General features: G+C 51.7%; 1 long non-coding RNA gene across 1 annotated transcript; it reads left to right on the forward strand.

The window, feature by feature from the left end:
- Window positions 1-5,774: 5,774 nt before the first annotated feature.
- Window positions 5,775-18,083, forward strand: LOC116436463. The gene is made up of 3 exons (XR_004237018.1): window positions 5,775-9,192; window positions 9,598-9,977; window positions 17,698-18,083. It is a non-coding gene; the product is annotated as an uncharacterized LOC116436463 (long non-coding RNA).
- The last annotated feature ends 1,531 nt before the right edge of the window (window positions 18,084-19,614 follow it).

A 19,614-nucleotide genomic window follows, 5' to 3' on the forward strand; every position in this document is an offset into this window, starting at 1 on the left:
GTAGTGCCAGGATGCTGGTGCAGGAGGAGGGAGCATCCATATTGGGTGCATCTGCTGGCTTTAACTGCTTGGTCTTGTGCGATGCATTTTTACAGGCAAGTGGAGGACATGAGGTGGAGCTTGCTCTGGGATAGGGAGAAAATGCAGGTTCTCAGAGGAAAAAAAAGCGCTGATTAATAAGTGTCGGGAATGAAAAAGACTGGATACTCACTGGTGGTGGGGTGGCCTGGTTTCGAGCCCGGTGTGGCTCCAGGTGGCTGTTGGCTCATCTTGTGGCCTTGCATTGTTCAGGTCAAGGCAGGTAAACCAGGTTTAATTCGACCTTCAGCAAGTTCCTGCCTGCTGGAAGCTCATTTTTATTGAAAAAAAACCTCCAAAACACAAAAGCTTTTCTGGATCGGTGTATGAGCTCTGGGAAAGGGAAAGGGGGTCCCCCAGATCCTCTTCACCCTTTTGGAGGCTCAGAGTGCTCTTTGGGAAGGAGGAAGGGTTGTCCCTAAGGAGTCTGCTTTGTTTCATCTGTCTCTCCCCCTCCGTCTTTTAGTAAATTTCTGCTGTTTTGGTTGAGTGAAATATTCAGCTTTTACAGTATTTCATAGGAGTGGATTGTTTTAGGGATTCCCGGGCTGAACCAGGCAGGAATGTGTCTGAGCCAAATAACCTTCCTCTGGCATCAGCAGGCACCAGCTGCTTGGGAGGAAAGTGCTTGAAACCCTACAATTATGGGATAATGTATTCCAAGAGAGTTTCTTGGCTTTCCGTTCCTGAGCTGGAGAGTTTCTATTCCCTCCCTGATCCTTGTAAAATGTCGCTGAACTTGGATGTTCTTGTCACCTGCTCCTCCATGGTGCTGGGAGTGGGGACAGTCCCACAGCCACAATTGGCAGGGGCTTGGGTCTGGGCAGGAGGGAAAAATGCCAAATTTTCTGGCATTTGCTTTGAATTTGCCTCTGTCACCCTGCTTTTGGGAGAGGAATCATATCTTTGAAAAGATCTGGAGGGGCACTGGCTTGCACAGTCACATATAGAGTCAATGGAAAAGCAATGGGGAATTAACAATATAACTTGGATTGTTCAAGGGAATTAGGCACATAATTCACTCAGGAACCTCAACTAATCCTGCAGGGCACTGTCGGTATCCAGAGGAGTTTTCTCCCTGCTGGGGCCTGGCCAGAAGGTGCAGCAATTGACCCCTTTGGCTGGGGGGAGGTTTGAGGGTTCGGGATGCGACGCTGGACTGGAGAGGGACCATGGAGGACGGGTGGCCCTGGGCCACTGCCCCACCCCACAATTCTGCAGACAAACTCCACTCCCTGGAGATTCTTCTCTCTTTTTCCCCTTTGTTTTGCCTTTGAACAACAAAACCCACTAACACGCACACACAGCTTTTATTTCTTCTTCTTCTTTTTAACGAAAAAAGGTCTTTTCACCATTAAACCCACCCTTCTGCAGGAGCATCAGCAGGGCTGGCTGCGTTTCTGGAGGCAGAGCTTTCTCATGGAGCTGTGCATCTCCTTGACGCTCTTTGCTCTAGAAAACCACTGATTTTTGGAGAAGAGGGAGCGGGAGGAAGCGTGCCCAGCCCCTCTGCCCAGCTCGGCTGAGGCTGTGCCAGCACCGGGACAAGCTGGCGGAGATGCCGGAGTGAAAGCAAGCTGCCTCCCTCCTCTGGTGCGAGGGATGGCCACGGAGCAGGTTGCCATGGAGAACCGGGATTATTCTGCGCGTGTGTGTACAGGGTGGGGGGAATATTGTAATTTTTTTAAAAACATTTTTGATGGAGCGCGATGCCATCAGCGGCCATACTCAGCCGACCTTGGGAGCTGCAACCTCCAACCCCAGCCCCATCCCCTCCTCCCCTCCTCCTGCAGCCCTAGCTCCTGCCCCAGCCCCTCCATCGGACTCTTATCTCCAATAATCCCCCCGTAAGAGGGCTTTCTGCTTGTTATGACACCCAGTGAAAGCGTGGGAGAAAGATCCTTTCTTCGCCCTTGTCCTCCACAGCCAGCCACTAGCCTGAATGGGAGGCTTTTTTGTGTCTCTGTGTGCCTGACTAATTGAGCTGAAGGACTTGCGTCTGGAAGGGCTTGAAAGGGACTTTTGTTGCCACTGCGGAGTTTGTGGAAGGCGAATGAGCCCTGCTTTCTTAGGGAACGCGGGTCCTGGGCAAATTTGACTCTCGAGTGCTCACGCCTCCCAGTTCTTTGGGAAAATTAGAAAAAAAGGGTGGTGGGATTGAATTTTTTGTGTTGTGTGTGGGGTTTTTTGGGGGTGATTTTTTTTGAGCAATGTTGGCAGCCCCAGGCGGAGTCTGGAAAAAAAAAAATCTGGCCCTGGAAGGTTGGTGAGCTGGCTGTAAAAAAAGGGCTCGTGAGATGAGTTAAAACCGGCTAAAAATAACAGTATCAGGAGCCCTCCAAAAATAACAGTATCGAGAGCCTCTGCCTCCCGCATTTTTAAGGCCTGATAATCAAAAGCCAAATGCTCTCTGTGATTCCATGGGAAATTGTTTGGCGGTCCAAGGATGCTTTCACATCCCATTGTGTCCTGAGAGGTGACGAGCATCGACTGCCACAAGACTGTTTAAGTGGCTCCTGCAAAATTCCTCTTTTCCTCTTGGCTTTCATACGAGTGATGAAAAGTTGGGATTCTCCCTAAAAGCGCTTTAATTGCTGATTGGTGTCAGGCAATCCCCAGGTGACTCCTGGCAGCACCAGTGCCGGTGTGGGCATGCAGGAGGGAATCCTTCTGCTACCTGTAACAGCCCCAAACCCCACAGCTTCCTTAAAACACCCCACATCCTGCTTGGTAGGGCAACCAAGAGGTTTTGCCGTAGCACTTTGGGACTTTAAAGGCTCTTTTCCATTGGGAAGGTTGGTTTGGGGCACCTGGACTCTCATCCCCGGTGGTATCTTCTGCTGCACTTTTGTGGCCATCACAGGAATGTGGTGTTTCCATGTGTCTCTGTCCAGGATGTTTTCTTGCTGCCTTTGCTAATTTTTCATGATCTGGTACTGGATTCATTCAAAGACCAACAGCACCTCCTCCAACCCGTCTTTTCCCCATGGCGTGGCCATGCAAAGCCTACTGCTGAGTGTCTCGCCTGGAAAACACCCTCAGCCAAGGAGGGAACGTGGGGTTTGGGAGGAAAACACAGCTTTTGAGGCAGAAAACTTCTTGGCATCTGGCAAAGACTGGGCAGTGGCTTTTTAAGTGGCTGGTGGGAGAAACGGGGAAGAAAGTGGCTGTATGGGGTCACTTTGTTCCTGTTGCTTATTTCCCATGGGATGTGCAGCCCCTGCACCTGGTTGAGAAGCCCCTTGAAATTATTGTCCACAGTATATTTTCAATAAATGTATTTCCGCTGTAATTTCTCAACCCCTCCATTTTTCCCTCATTCCAGAGAGCTTGCAGGTCCCTCCACACGAGAAATTACTGTGGAAGCTGCCAGGGTCCATTCCATCCCCTGCGTGGATAAACAATCCCAGGGTGTGTTATTGATTTCTAATGACAAGGGATTCAAACATGTTGAAAGTTGCATTTTTCATGGGGTGATGTAGAAGCTGCAAGTGCCCACGGCAGCTCTTTTCCCACCCTGTGCCCAAAGGCTGCAGTTGGGTGTCTTCAGGAGTTTTCCAGGGCCAAAGAGGTGCATCAAGGATGGGGGGAAACCAGAACAAACAGGTTTGAAACAGATGTGGACATGAGCAGTGAAACTTGATAGAGAAGGGAGGTGAAGGCAAAGAGAGGTGAATGAACAGGAGGCCTTCTAAATAAAGAAAACCCATCAAAAATGTTAAAATCACTTTCGGAGATGGAGCCAGACCCCTTTTCACGTGATTCCACCTGGAGTTTTTAAAACCAGCGATTTCTGCACCGCTCTTTGCCAACATTGTGCTAAAACCCAACCTTGGTTTTGTGTCCTGCAGCCCGAGGCCCGTCCTGCCGCAGCTCCGGGGATGCCCGTGACGTCAGGTATTTGTTAATGCATCCTGACTCCTTACTGTCCCGGGAAAAGACAATTTCTGTGCTCTTTGGGTGCTCGTGAGGCAGCGTCTGAGGGGTTTGTCCTGTCAGCCCCACGCCAGGGTAATGCAGTTGTGTATTGGTCACCAGTGATGAGCAGCTCCCGGCCATGCCTGGGCACGGCTGCACCCACCAGCACCCTCCAGCACAGCACTTGGCTTTTTTCCTACTTTTTTGTTTGGGTTTTTTTTTAGGGGGGGAGGGTGGGCTTTTTTTGTGTGTGTGTGTTTTGGTTGTTTGGTTGGTTTTTTTAAAATATATTTTCCAATAATGAATTAAAAAAGAAAAAATCACCCAATTCCAGTTTCGGAATGATGTGTGAACTTGGAAATTGGGGCTTGGAGTCAAAACAGGATGAGGGGAGCGCAGCAAGGCTCCTGCTCCTATGGGCTGGAGGCCAGAAGACATAAAGAAATCCAAATCACTGGTGCTTTTTTTTTTAAAATATTATTCCTATTATTCATTATTCAGTAATTTTTCCTCTTTTTGTTTTTTTTCTTTTTTTAAGTAGGGAAAGGGGTTTGCCAAACTGCCTACCTCAAGTATATTTTACCCTCTGCGGAGGCCTTATTAGTCTGGAACCAGCTTAATGAAATAAAAGGGTTTATTTTTTTTAACTGACCAGTAGTTCTGGGCTCGTGCATTTCAGAGCACAGCAAACTGACTCTAAACTAATAATTTTTATGGTGTCTCAAACCAAAGCCCTAAAATTTTGGAAATTTTTGCTCTTGCACAGATTATTGCTGCTGCACTTAACACTTCACAGCTCAAATAACAAGAGATTTTGAGTAGATTGGGAAAAAAATCAAATGTAAAACGAGGTATAGAAAATAACAGAAAAATCAGAAGGTTTTGGAACAGATGAGGAATAATTCTCGGGCAAGACACAGCAATAATCCTAAAGTGCTTTATTATCGTGAATCAATACAAACTTGCTATAAAATATATAGAATTCTGCCATGCATCTATTTCTTCTCTTTACAGCCCATTGTAATATTCATAATTCCTGCAATCCCAACATTCAGTGAGCACCAGGTCACCACCCGGAATTTCCTTTTTCAGTTCCCAGTGCTGGGGCCTTCTCATTTTTGGGGCTGGGATCCTGAATCAGGATTTTTACAAAGGTCTGGAGGAGTGGGGCCGTGGTCCCACACTGAGGCCATGCACGTTTCCAACACGCTCGGAGCATCCCTGGATGCTGGACTGGTCACAGGGATGTGGATTGGGGCCCCAGTGCCACCACTGCCATCCCTCTGCTCCTCCCTCCCTCCCTCCCTCCCTCCCTCCCTGGAGGCCCACGGGCTCACCCAGCACTGGGGGAAATTGTAATTTAATTTTTTTCCTCAATGAAAACACTGAAAAAAAAAAAAAAAAGAAGAAGAAGAAGAAGGGGATCTTGGTGCATTTTGTGACTTTGTTTCCAGCAGAAGAAGAGGCAGTGGCTGCAAGGCCATCCCAGTGAGCAGGTTCAGTGTGAGCAGCCAGACCCTTGTGGCTGCCAGGACCCTTCGCTGCTGCACCACCGGAGGGTTTCACCTTCTGCCAAGAGTGGTCTGCTTCTCTTCTTTGCCTTCCCTTCCTTTTCTTTTCTTTCCTTTTTTTTCTTACCTAATATTTATTTTATTTTATTTTATTTTTCTATTTATTTTTAAATTTCCCTTTTTCTTTATTTTCCTTTTTATTTTCCTTTTTAATGTTCCATTTTTCTTTCATTTTATAGTTCCTTTTTGTTGTTGTTGTTGTTGTTGTTTTTCTATTTTCTTTTTTCTTTCTTTCTTTCTTTGTTTTCTTTCCCCATTTTCATTTCCATTTTTTCCCCCCAATTCCACGCTTAAGCCTGCTTTGTCTTGTCTCCTGCCACAACATTTAACGAAGGGGCAGCCGCTCCCACGCCAGTGGGGTTTTTATTGTTGTTGTTGGTATTTTCCCGATGCTTTGTTCCTCCCCAGGGCCCGTGGTGCCCATCGAGGGGTGTGGGTCGGGGTGCCCGGGATGGATTGGGAAGCACAAAGCCCCAAGGAAGACACGAGGGCTCTTGTTATCCGGGCCGCGCAGGAAAGAGTTAACCCATTAGAAATTCCGAGCCCTTCTTCCGATAGTTAAACCTGATTTGCATGCATTTGCATAATGAATGTCATTTGCATTCTTGGAGGTTGGCTACTTCTGTGGGAAAAGTCAAAGCGGGATTGCGGGGAGGGTGAAGGGGGGTCGGTGAAGAAAGAAGGGAAGATTTTTCCCCGCACCCCCGTGCATCCCTGCCCCTCGCCATCCTCACCCAAAAGCTCCTTTTCTTCCCCTTCTTTCCCCCCATTTTTCCCCCCTCGAGGCCTTCCTGCCTCTCCCTTCCGCAGGACGCACAAAGCCAACCATCGCTGGCTAGGCCGCGCCAGGCGAGGCGCATCCTTCCCGCTTCCCCCCCTTCCCCTCCTTTAATTTCTCCCTCTAATTCCATCTTGGCTCCCGTTCCCGGCGCCCTCGCGTGCAGGGGGCTGCGGCCCTGTCCCTCCCCTCCCTGTGGGTGCATGCGTGCTGAGGCAGGAGCAGGAGGGGGAAAGCAAGGTGGGAGCCACCATTTTAGGCAGCTGACGTGTAAAATGGCCGATTGCCTGGGCCTGGCCCTCGCCACGCGGGCGGCAGCGTTCCGGCAGCATCGATGGCTCGGGATGGGCCCTGCTCGCGGTGCTCCGGCTGCCACGGCCTCACCGCAGGGCGCTCGGCTCCCAGGGGCTCATCCCGGCCTCGGCCCTGGGGATTTGGGATTTCCCTTTCCCCGCCGGCGCTGGGGCGTCGCAGCCACGAGACCCCCCGGCCGCGCGCGAGGCACCAACCCACACCCCAAAATCAGCCTCTTTTCATCTCGTCTCCCGGGTTTGCAGTGGGAATGGCACCAAAGGCAGCTCTATCATCTTTTTTGACCGTATTTTTTAAAAATTATTGTTCAAAATGCCCTCCGTGCCTCTTGGGGACATTGCGGGGGTTGAGGCTTGGCTGCAGAATTTTTTCCTAGATGCACTAGATGACGTCTCATTCTTTGTGTACTGTGATAACATTAGTGAAACAGCTGTTTAATTATTTTTTTTACCCCTCCTCCCTCTTTTGGACTAGAAAAATTCAATAGCCTCATTTTTTCTGTTGCTGAAACCATTTCATGGCTGTTTAAGAAAGGGGAGAAGAATCAATGTGAAACAAGAGTGACTTCATCCCCTCCTGTGCACGATGGGCTGAGGCATGAGTGCCTTCCCCTGGTCTAGGTGATCTCTGGGCACAAAGTTATTGTGCCCAGGTTAATCTGAGAGAGGGGAAAAATCTCTTCACACAACTGGTGGGGTGGGAAGCAATTAATTTTACTGCAGCACTTGAAATATGTTGGGGTGTTTTCTGAAGACTCATTGCAAGAGGTTTGTGGTTTAGGTGAAAATCTTGGTGTTCCATGAGGCCACGTTTGTTGTTCTTTTTAATTTCTCCCCATCCCTCTGTTGCCATGAGACCTGGAAACTTAAAAGCCTAAATATGCTGAGTGAGTTTAACCCTGGTGTGACGGGAATTTTGAAAGCAGATTAAAACCAACTCAAAATTTATCCCTAGAAGAAAAATAAATCCCATTTTTTGCTTGTGGGCTGATTCCGGAGCCCCAGACACGCCCGGCTGGGGGCAGCCCCATGGGGAACATGGCTTGGCTTGGCTCTAGCCTGGTCCCTGGTGGGGTCTGTGAGGTGGGAAAGGACTGGGGAAGGGGTGACTGTCACCACTGTAGCCCTTTAGCTGGAGCTGTGAAGGGTGTGCGGCCACGCGCTCCACTCTGCCTGCCAAACGTGCTTAGTCAGGAATGGGAAATACTTCCCTAAAACTTGCAAAAATGCACTAAGGCTCTTAGCTCTTGGGCTAAGCTGCAGCTACTTAGTCCATTTCTCACTGCTTTTATTTATAAACTTCAGTCCGTGCTGGGGGAGTTTTTTTTCTTCCTTTTTTCTGGTTCTTTCCCTGGGATGGGGCGCAGGAATGGTCAGAGCTGGAAGGAGAGGATGGGTCTGGGCATTGCTGCTCTCTTCCCACCAGTGCCACTCACTGGCTTTGCACCACTGCATTTTCACAGGATCAGATTGTCTCTGATTTCTGTAGTGTTAGAGGTGATTTATGGGACTAATGGACAGGAGAACAAGCTCTTTCTCCGGCCCTTCCTCGGTTAAGCCACGTCAGTTCTGCGCTGGGTGTCTAAATCCAAGTGTAGCCTGGGAGTAGCCATATCTAGAGGCAGAATTGATACGGATGGAAAGTACATAAAGTGAACATTAATATATTATTAAAACATAAAACAACCCTGTAAGGATGCTTCAAAGGGTCAGGGCTGCTCGGTTTTGGTATTTTCAAGCAGGGATGATCAGTGCTGGAGCTTTGCCACTTGGTTCCTACTGCATCGAGGGTGGCGGCCACAGGGTGCATCCCGTCAGGCTCAGGCTCCTCCTTTGAGCCAAGACTCTCCCCTCACTGAGGCTCTTTCTGCTGCTGGGTCTCCCTGTGCTTGGCCACAGTGAGTGCTCAGGACAGCCGGGATAAATCCCCGTGGCCTCAGGGTGCTCTCGGCTTGGGTTTGGCTTTGGGCCTTGGTGGAGCGGTCACTGCCCTGGGTAGGGAGGGAAACCTGGAGAACACAGCTTCCCAGAAGACAAAGAAAGAATAAAGAAGGTGGTTTTTTGACTTAGATTTACAGTTTTTGGTCCCGCTTGTAGTTTTTGAGTACTTGGAGTTGGCTTTGCCACACGACTGCAGTGAGATGCTGGCTGGCACCACACTAGGCAGGGGCAGGGAATGGTGCAACGAGAGCTTTCCCCCATTTCAAATTCCCCCAGAGCAGACCCCAGCTCCTCTTGCTCCCTACAAGGCCCCACAGACGCATCTCAGGTTAGGAAACCAGCCCAGTTTCAAAGATGCTGAGTTTCCCAGATGACTTCTCTCTTCCTTATTTCTGTTTCGTGTCAGAAGCGTGGCTGTGATCTCCCTGTTCTGGTGTAATCCAGCCAGGGAACACGGGGCTGACATTTAATGTGTTCCCATCCTCTTTTCTCTCTCTTGCCAGGCTGGATGTGGGTTCACCCTACGTGATGCTCGTTTTCTGGCTGACAAATCGTAGGTCTCTGGCCCTGGTGAGAGTTCACTGGGAATATCCTGGTAAGTGGATTTTTAAAAATCTTGAATTTTTTTTAAAAGACTTTCCCTAAGCTCTTATACTGGGTGTGGCACCAGGCTGCCAGGATGGGCTGTCTCTATGGCAAATTCTTGGAGACAGGTGAGAGCTCATGGTGACCCCGTGGTGGGGAAAAAGAGGACCCAAAATCTCCATGGTCACCAGCACCTTCCTTGCTGACCACTTGGCCCAAAGTCTCAAACATCTTGATTTTATTCTGTGTTTAACATCTGTTCTCATGGGTTTGTTAACTCATAATCCCCAAGCCCTGGGAGAGGTGTCTGTCTCATCCACAGGAACAAAAGGCTCCTTTGGGGTTCTTTGGGGAAGGGGGTGCCTGTTAAATGGAAAGGGGGTAATAAAGGTGTTTCTGTTGTGTTTGGTTTTAGCTCAGATTGGCTCATTATTACATGAACCCAGGAGTGGGGGTTGTATGGAAAACCCCACCCTCCAAAAGCCATGAGCCGTGAGGAGCTGCGAGCAGGACCTTGTCTTGAGGGACCCTCAGCAGAAGCCCCTCACCACGGCTGATCCCACTGCAGCCTCCTTCTCTCCCTGCTCCTGCTGGCAGGCCCTGGCCTGGAGCGTGATGTGGATCCTGATTTACACCAGCGTCCATCCAGGCTGACCAGGGCTGCTGACCAGGGCTGCTGACCAGCACCAGACCTCGGCGTGGGGACACAGCACCAGCTCAGGCACAAACAGGGTGCAGAGGACACCAGGACATCCCCATCCTGCCACTGCACATCGCCCTGTGGGCCACTCACTGGTGAGACTGGGGATGAGGTACCACTATGGTGGGTCACACTGGGGCGTGGGGAAACTGCATCCCTTGAGGGATGGGGATGGCAGGTAGAGCCCACACCGGTGGGCAGCTGGCCTGAGGCAGAGGTGCTGGGCAGGGGGAGAGGTGCTGGGAAGGGACAGTGCGTTTATTATCGAGGCGCAGCTGAAGCGGCTCCTTTGCCAGTGGTCAAGCCTGAATCACAAACTCCGCATTGTTTCCGAGTGTGTTCAGCACATTTCCCTTCTCCCCCTCCCTTTCCCTTTCCTCTCCTCTCGCCCTTGCACAAAGCTGTCATTGTGCCGGGGACTTGGTGATGGCAGCGTTGTTATTTGGTCAAAAAAAAAAAAAAAAAAAGAAAAGAAAGAAGTGGGGAGGGGGGACCCAACAAGGTGAAGAGGTTTAAATCAGCTTAGCCCAAATGCCAATTAAAAACCAAAGAGGATTAGGCTTGTGATCAGCAGAATAGACAGTCATTGTACCCGGGAGGAGGTTTCCCCCTCCCCAGGCCCGACGCAGTGGTGCCGCAGGTTTCGCTGGGATCGGCACCGCGCTGCTCCCTCGGCAGAACGGAGCGGGGCAGGGGCTGCCCCTGAGCCCCGGGGCTGGGCTGTGCACCCACCAGAGCACTCGGCAGGGCAGAGACGGGTTCCTGGTGCAAAGACCTTTTCTTGCATTCCTGAAGTGTGTGCAAGGACTCTTGTCTCGCCTTGAGTTCAGCTGAGCAAGGAGAGGTTTCAACCTCTCTGCCAAGGGGAAGGTCTGCCCTTGGTCGGCTCTTGGGCTGAGAGCATCCCTTGGCTGGGGGCTGGTGGAGGGTCCCTGGGGTGAGATCCTGTCTGGGGGTCTCAGCAGACACTGTCCCCATCTTGCCAGACCCCCACGTGCAGCTCAGGTGCTTGTGCTGGCTGGGTGGCTCTCTCCAGCTGCAGGACCCTTGGTCAGACCTCTGCTCCAAAGCAGCCAGCACATCACCTTTGGTCCCAGGCCGTGGTGGCAAAGTGCCAGGACCATCACACGAGTTCTCCTCTGGGCAGTGGATGTCCAGAGAAGATTAGTTCTTCCGTGCTCTGTGGCCTGGAGATGTCATGTCAGTGCTCTCTGCTTGGTTTGGTCCTCTATGCTGCCTACTAACTTGCTGCTTCCACGGTTTGAAGTCTAAGGTAGCCAGAACCCGTGGTCCATATAGCCCTCTCACCTGTGAGAGGAACCTGGGCTGGGTGAGGTGTGTCTGGGTGCTTGCTTGGACTCAGAGTCGTGTGGCTCACCCAGCTCTCTCCCAGTGTGCCAGTAAACTGGCAAAATTCCAGGAACAGGAAGATGCTCTGTACCATCATGGTAACGGGAATCAGTCTGTGGCTGCGGCCGTTTCATTCCTTGCTCTACTGACAGAGCAGTGAAGGCAAATCCGCTGCAGCCAAAATGGCTGCACTGGTGTGAAAAGGGTGTTGCCAGAGCAGGAGTGTCCTGATGCCACACTGGCTACTTAAAACGTGTCCTCACTTAGGTAGAAAATGTAATTCTAGACTAACTTTGAGGCTATTTTGTAAAGGAAAGTTGCCAAGTGTAGGTGGGAGCTGGGCCAAGCAGGGAGTGGTTTAAGGGACATCAGCAACAAACTCAGGTGGAGCTTGAGCACCTCCACATCTGAGTGGGGCTGAGCAGCCTGAGCCCCCCTCTCTTTTAGCCTGATGCTGCCTGGCCATTGGGGGTGCAAAGGGACCCCCTGCACACCTGTCCTGCCTCTTCTCAGTGTCTCTGCAAGGTGGATCCTCTCTGCTAATGGGCACCATCTCCTGGCTGAGGTGACCTTGGAGCTTGGTGGATCCCAGTGTCCTGCTTTGCACGGGAGCCCAGGGATGGCTGCGATGCAGCTTGGTCCAGCTCCAACCATCTCCTGGAAGACACCAAGCTGAGACGTTGCTGCTGTCCACTCTAGATGCAAAATGCTCCCGGCCTTGAGCCAGGGAGAGGAAGAAGGGAGTGAAAGGGCCTTTCCCCTCGAGAGCAGAAGAAGGAGAAAGCGTCCTGCTTGTGGACCAGCAGCTGCTTGTCTCCGATCCTGGGCACGGTCAGCACTGGCTGAAGGACCACAGTGATGGTGCAACAGGCGGCTCTGGTGCTGAGGATACTCAGGGAGGCAGAAAGCAGAAAAGCTGTGGAGCAAAGGAAATGTGCATTGAGGGGACACGGAAAGGGTGAAGGGGATGTTGTGGGCTGGGAGGTGCAATGCCTCCACCTCCCTCCTTCGGAAACCCCTCGTGCCGCTGTCCCCATGCCCGGGGATGCCCAGCGGCATCCAGCGAGCGCCCGGGCTGTGGGAGCGGGGGAGAGGGCAGGATCCGTTGCTTTTTGTTGCTGCCGTGTAATTTATGATATGAGAGAGAGCTATTGTCTGGACCCATCCTGTATTTTTCCGAGGGCTTTGCCTCTCTTCCCAGACCCCCGCTGTGCTCTCGCTACTGTACGGTTGCTATGGGGCTGCTCCCCGTGCCGCGGCTATGCGGGCAGTGCCGGGGAGGGCTGCCCGCCGCGGCCGGACCCATCTGGAGCCCCGAGCCCGCTGCCGCGGCCCAGCCGCCCGGCGGCCCCGCTGACGTGCCGAGGGCCTGGGAATGGGGCTTTCGGCCCATCCAAGTTCACGGCCACCGGAGGCATTCAGCTGCCGGAGGGGCGGGGGGGGGGGGGGCAGAGGGATCTGGGGCGTTTGGCTCCATTCTCCCTTCCCTTTCAGCGCCGGCAGTGTCCTCGGTGCATACAGATCCCCCGTCCCTTTCTCCTCCTGACAAGTGCGCACATAAATAAATTACCCCACCGGGCGAGTGTGGAACAATCTGTCCCCTAAATTCTATTCATCGCCAGACAGGACTCATTATTCCCCCGATTAAAGCCGCTGGAGTAGCTTGCAAGGGTTACAGTTACTCTGTCAAACTGTAAATAAGACACTAAAAATAAAGGGCGCTGGCGAGAGAAGGGGGAAAGGGAAGCCAGACTAATGCCTGCTGCTAGGGAAACCGAATGAATCCCTAATGACGCCTGTGTACAAACTGCAAATAATGAAGGAAAAGTGACAAACAGACCTCGGCCAGGCTGCGGCGAGGTCTTCGCTCTGTGATGGCAGTGGGGACCAACTCGCCCCTTCCTCAGGGAGAGCCAGCAAGGAGAGGAACCCCCTTCCACACCCCTCTGAGCAGAGCATTTAAGCCCTTGTTCTTGACTTACAGGAAGGTTTAGGTCTTGTGAGTGTGTTTATTTTTCAGGCACAGCACCCACCTCTGCCTGAGCCCACATTTTGAGGTTGTAGGGAAAAGGTCCATCGCCTGTGGCCTCAGGGCAGCGTGCAAAGCAGCAGCCCCCAAACTTTAGTTTGTGCTCTGCTGCTAGAACAGCTCAGAGCTCTGACCTAGGACACAACTAGGACCAGGGGATTTAAATCCATCTTTCTGCCCAGAGCCCTGAGGGACGCAGCCCAGGCTCCTTCCCACCTGCAGCAGGTCATCACTCTCATGGCTGAGATGGAGATGCAGAGCTGAGTCCCAGGTCTGAGCAGTCTGGGTCTGCTCCTCGCTGCTGCCTGGGCCATGATAGATCACAGGGGAGGACGTGTCCAGCCCTAGAAAGCCTCTTTGGATAAAATACAGTTCCTTCCTGGCTGGTCTCTTGCCAGCCAGCAAAGATAGGGACGTTCGCCTTGCAGCAGTTCCTTTTTCTCCTTTAATATCTTAGAGCTGAAGAAATGAGGCAAAAAAATCAGCTCTAGGCTTGTCGTGGGTGTTTCTCAGTTCCAGAGGGACTGAAATGTGAGAGTTTTATTTCAGGTCCTGCTTGAACTATTCCCACCACCCGCAACGGGTGAAATGCTGGAATTCTCTGTGTTGCTCGGGAAATATTTTGATTCACAGCCCCCAAGCATGTAAAAGATGGAGCAAAGACAGCTCTGAGCTGTGCCCCTCCAGGTGGATTCTTGCTGCTCTCCAAAGGAGAGCACTGAGCAGGGAAGGTCCTGGTGGGGCCGTGCAGTCCTTGGGACCCAGAGCAGACATGTGACCAGGCTGGACACTGAGCTCTCATCCCCCAGACCTGTGTGGATGCCATCCTCCCACGGAACCCAGCAGTGCTGGGGCCTTTCTGGAGCCTGATCTTCACCAAGGAAGGGCACAGCCAAGAGCAGGGGGAGCAGCAAGATGCCGATCCCTGCCCTGCGGCTGCTCTTCAGCACCCACCTGTTTCCCCACCAGCAGCAGAGTTGCAAGGGCCCTCATGCAGGCAGAGGATTTTTTAGAGACATGCTCTGCTTGGGGCTTCTACAAAGCTCAGACATCTTAAAAGGGATTTTTCAGGCCAGCCAAGCTAGTCTTGAGCCCAGCTGCATTTCCCAGTCAGGTCAAACCTAGGCTTAGCAGATTTCTTTCCCTTCTGTCTTAGGGGAAACAAACCCTTTTCACCCACAGTTCCTGGCTGTGAGGCCTCATGACTCCAAAGCAGCATTCCTGGGACATTCCTGATGCCATGGTATGTGCAGAATTTCAAACAGAGGCACATCTCCATGTGCTCTCCCAGCTGGACTCTATTATTTGGGAGAAACTCCAGGATGGAGCAGGAGATTCATCATTGCCATTAGTAACGGTGGTGTCTGTGCAGCTCCCACAGACCCAGGTGGGTGTGTGTAGGTGGTGATGAAGGAAGAGCCGTGTTCCTGTCCCTCCCCTGCAACGTTTACCAGCTTAGCTGGAAAAAGAGCACATTGAAAAAGTCTCCTAACCAGCCAGACTTGAGCAAGCCAAACCCACACCTGGGTTGTCCTGGTGCTCCCCAGCCATGGAAATGGGCAGCTCTTTGCCATACCTGCTCCCTGGAGGTTGCCTTTAGAAGAGTTTTGGGCTTAGGGAACCTCGTGGTATCCCGGGAGAGGGCTTTGATCCCGTGGGTTCTGCTCCCTTGCCAGGAATGTCTTTGCTTGAAGACTCAGGTGCTGGGAGCAGCATCGGGACAAAGGATGCAGTTGGGAATACTCAGATCCGCTTGAGACCACACCAGGAATGGCAAAAAGGAACTTACTTGCCTTTCCCTGCCTGAACCTCTTGGGTCACATTTTCCAAGGTTTCTTTCAACCTGTAAAAAAGGGATTACCGCTACTTTTTAAAGGAATCTGTGATTCCCCTCCATGTGAATCACCCAGTGCCAGAAACTCAAGCTTTACCATGGTGTTTGAGGAGACCAGGGGTTGTTGGCCCTTGAGCAAAGCACATCCTGACCAGATTTGCCCTATGGCCACCTGGAGAGATGAGGGGAATCAGGGAGTCCTCCATTTTAAACATCTTCATACCTATTCTGAGAAGATCCTGTGCCTCCTTTCATTTCCTCAAGACACCTGACTGTGCTTTTTCACCTATCCATGCATGTCATTGGGATGTGTCCATGAACCAGAAGGTGGCAGCTCCCTCTTGGACCTTCAGAGATGGCTCAGCAAGGTCCGAAGGGCCATGTTTCAGTCACACCACTGTCAGTTCCCTTCCCTTTTGAAGGATTAGGATGAGGCAAATACCTTCAGTTTGGTTTAATCCTCAATACCTGATTCTGCAGGAGCTTGCTGGCACACACGTAGCGCACACACATCTCAGTAATAGCCAGGTAACTCACAGGGCTAAATCACTCTGGGTTTTTTTCATTATAACCTCCTTTTAAAGCACGTTTAAATGCTTCCCCGCAGGCTCATGCGAGGGCTGTTAAGGGCTTCATTTGAATAAATTAGGCCATAGGTAGAGGAGGAACATGACCACAGCCCCCTGGAAACCCAGTGCCAGCGATGGCAGCAGTGGGCTGGCGAGTGGCGAAGGGCCTCGATGTTATATATTCCATAAAGTAGAGTAATTAAGTATTACTAGTTTTGATGACTTCAAACAGAGTGACTCCAGGAAATAAGCCCCTTCTTTATAATTAGTGGGATTTCCTCTGCATCAAACGGAGAGATTGATTCTTTAATCTGCTCACATGCTTTTGATTTGGTCTTTCAGCTGCTTGTACCAACTGCTTCTACTCCCTGCTCTTGCCGATAAAACATTGCAAAGGAGATTTTAGGAAGGCATGACCTGAGGCGAGGTCCAGGATTTTCTTTGTGTGTGGCTGTTTTGTGTATTCCTAATTTGCCAGAGATGATGATCTTGATGATAACAATAATAAAAAATAACATAGACACAGGTTTTAAACATCCACCTATGTCTAGGTCAGATAATTGGGGTTTGGGGTTTTGGTTATTGTCTTCTCAGCACACCTCTTAGCTCTGGCTTATGCTCTTTTACACCTGAAAAGGTGATTTTGGCTGCCTGTCTGCAGGTGAGCTGACCTGGGTGCGGCTCACTGCAAAATGTTGCTCTTGTGAGGGCACACACATAACACCGGGCTCTGGCCAGGCTGTCGGCGTTCCAAGGGCTCCACTGAAGTTAGGGCTTGGTCTGTGCAGCGTCTTCAGAGTATTTCAGGTGTTGGACCTGAATTAGTACCAAACACAGGAACTTGGGAAGCTCTGTCTGAAATGAAACAGGTGGTGGTGGCTGCCCCACCCTGGGAGTGTCCAAGGCCAGGCTGGACAGGTCTTGGAGCAACCTGGCTCACGGCAGGGGGTGGAATGAAACGAGCTGTAAGGTCCCTTCCAATCCCAGCCATTCCATGATTCTATGAAAATCCCTGCAAATGTTGCTGTTTTCCAAATGAAGATCTCAGGAGGGAGCGGGAACTCGCCCCCTGCAAGTGCAGGAAGCCGGTGGTGAGCAACCAGCTCCTTCCTGGGCATCTCCATGGGTGGGCAACCAGCTCCATCCTGGGCATCAGTCGGGTGGGAAATGTGGTCTGGGCTCTGTGCTGGTTCCAGGCATGGACTAAACCTCCCATGTGCTACTCCCCCCTTCAGAGCCGCTCAGATCTTGCATCACCCCAGCAAACAGCCCCTGGCTGGATTTCCTTCTGGCATGTGAGGTTCTTCTGGGACTGCCGAGGAGATGAAAAAGGGGAGAAATTGGGACTATGCTGCTTTCCATCCACCTTTTGATCCTGTCGGAAATGTGCAGGATGGGCAAGAGAGAGGCTTGTGGGCCTCGTGTGCATCCCCGAGGGCGAAAATGGGAGGACAGTGGCTCTGTTTTGGCAGCTATAGGGCAGGGAGTGGCATCGCTCCGATGCGTCAGCCACAAACAAGGTGGGAAGGGCGAACGGGGCCGTGCCCAGCCCTGTCCGGTGGCAGCAGCCTGCAGGGGGGAGCCGTGGGGCGGGGATGGATCGTCCTGGGCTCACCTGGAGCCGGAGCAGGAGCAGGAATGCTGCGAGCAGTGGTTGGTATGCCCTGCACAAGCCTCCCCGCGTCTGGAGCGGTGTCGAACACAGATCGTATAATTAGGGACCCGGTGAATACGTAACTGTACATTATGCAAATAGTGATCAAAATCACTGTTTTCAGCAGAAATGCCTGAAGATCAAGACAGAAGCTTCATGCAACCTTAATTTAATCTGGTCCTGCAGGAGTGGGGAGGTCTGATGGATGACCCAACCTTGTGCCTGCCCGTGTTTAGCAAGGCTGGGGTGGGAGGCGGGGGGAGGAGTGCTAGAGCATGCTAAGCGAGGGGAAAATGGCACTGGAATCATGTTAGCAAACAGGGAAAAATGGCAGAAAGTGCTGATGTTTACAGTGATTTTATTTTTCTTTTAATTTCAGGTGAAGAACATAAGGCTGGAAGAATAGGAAAAATTAAAAAATAAAAAAAGAAGAAAAGAAAGAAAAAGAGTCTCCAACCCCAGGAAATCTGTGTTAATTGCTTATGAATGTCTCTGTCTAAAAAATTATCGAATTGATGTTGTCGTGCTTTTTTTTGACAGCCTGTCTGTTACATTTTTTTAAAATATTCATGCACCGAAATCTAATTACTAGGCAAATTTAATGATAATGAAATGAAGGCACTTTAGCAGAAAGCACAGGGCCTTGTTAATGTTTTCTCAGCCTCTGTCTTGTTCATATTTTTAAAATTATTTTTTTTTACAACTGTCTTTCTTGCACATGAGAAAAAAAAAGATTGCTGAAAATAAAACTCAGATTGCCGATAATGTTTGTGGTGGCTCTGTTTGTAATGATGGGGAATTTGCAAGGTGATTAAAGGTGTTTTGCAAAAATCAAATGAGCCTAACCTAATCAGATAAGGCAGATGAAATATTATTATTAGAGGGGTAACATTAAGAGCACGCCTGGAGGCTTTAACAAAGATGAAGTCTCTCGTGCACTGTGCAGGGCCAACAACAGCCTTGCCATCCTCTGGGCCCCTCCAGCCCCTTCCCAGGGCACAGGACTTGTCTGTGGCCAGGCCTGGGTGGTTGGAGGATGCACGTGATGGCTGGAGGATGCTTGTGATTAATGGGGAGTGCAGGCGATGGATGGAGCGTGCGTGTGCGGGGTGGAACGCGTGTGTAACGGGTGGAGGAGGCTCCTGGTGACTGCAGAACACGTAATGGGTGGAGCATGAACGTGATCAAGCATGTGTGTGATGGATGGAGCACACACGTGATGGCTGGAGTGCACACGGGACGGGTGGAACACACGTGGTGGTTGGACACGCACATGATGGACCTGGGTGTGATGGCTGGACCTTGGGTGTGATGGCTGGACCTTGGGTGTGATGGCTGGACCTTGGTGTGATGGCTGGACCTTGGGGTGATGGCTGGACCTTGGGGTGATGGTTGGACCTTGGGGTGATGGTTGGACCTTGGGTGTGATGGCTGGACCTTGGTGTGATGGCTGGACCTTGGGGTGATGGTTGGACCTTGGTGTGATGGCTGGACCTTGGGTGTGATGGCTGGACCTTGGTGTGATGGCTGGACCTTGGTGTGATGGCTGGACCTTGGGTGTGATGGCTGGACCTTGGGGTGATGGTTGGACCTTGGGTGTGATGGCTGGACCTTGGTGTGATGGCTGGACCTTGGGTGTGATGGCTGGACCTTGGGTGTGATGGTTGGACCTTGGGTGTGATGGCTGGACCTTGGTGTGATGGCTGGACCTTGGGGTGATGGCTGGACCTTGGGGTGATGGTTGGACCTTGGGGTGATGGCTGGACCTTGGGGTGATGGCTGGACCTTGGGGTGATGGCTGGACCTTGGGTGTGATGGTTGGACCTTGGGTGTGATGGCTGGACCTTGGTGTGATGGCTGGACCTTGGGGTGATGGCTGGACCTTGGGGTGATGGTTGGACCTTGGGGTGATGGTTGGACCTTGGGTGTGATGGCTGGACCTTGGTGTGATGGCTGGACCTTGGGTGTGATGGCTGGACCTTGGGGTGATGGTTGGACCTTGGGTGTGACGACTGGACCTTGGGTGTGATGGCTGGACCTTGGGGTGATGGCTGATCCACTTGCTCCAGGCCCCTCCTGCACCCCTCTGGGTCATCACCGAGCACAGTGCCAACAGCTGGGTGGCAGAAAAAAGCCGTGATCCCACCCATGGGCCTGAGGAGATGCCACCTGGGACCCACGAGCCATCAGGGCAGGGGCCAGCCTGGTAGCCAGGAGGGCATGGAGGGTCTCTGGCCATGCTGCAGGCGGTGGGGGGTGTCCAGGGGGTGGTGGGTGTCCACGCCATGGCCAGTCC

The sequence above is a fragment of the Corvus moneduloides genome, chromosome 29 (genome assembly GCF_009650955.1).
Source record: "Corvus moneduloides isolate bCorMon1 chromosome 29, bCorMon1.pri, whole genome shotgun sequence".
Classification (NCBI taxonomy): Eukaryota; Metazoa; Chordata; class Aves; order Passeriformes; family Corvidae; genus Corvus; species Corvus moneduloides.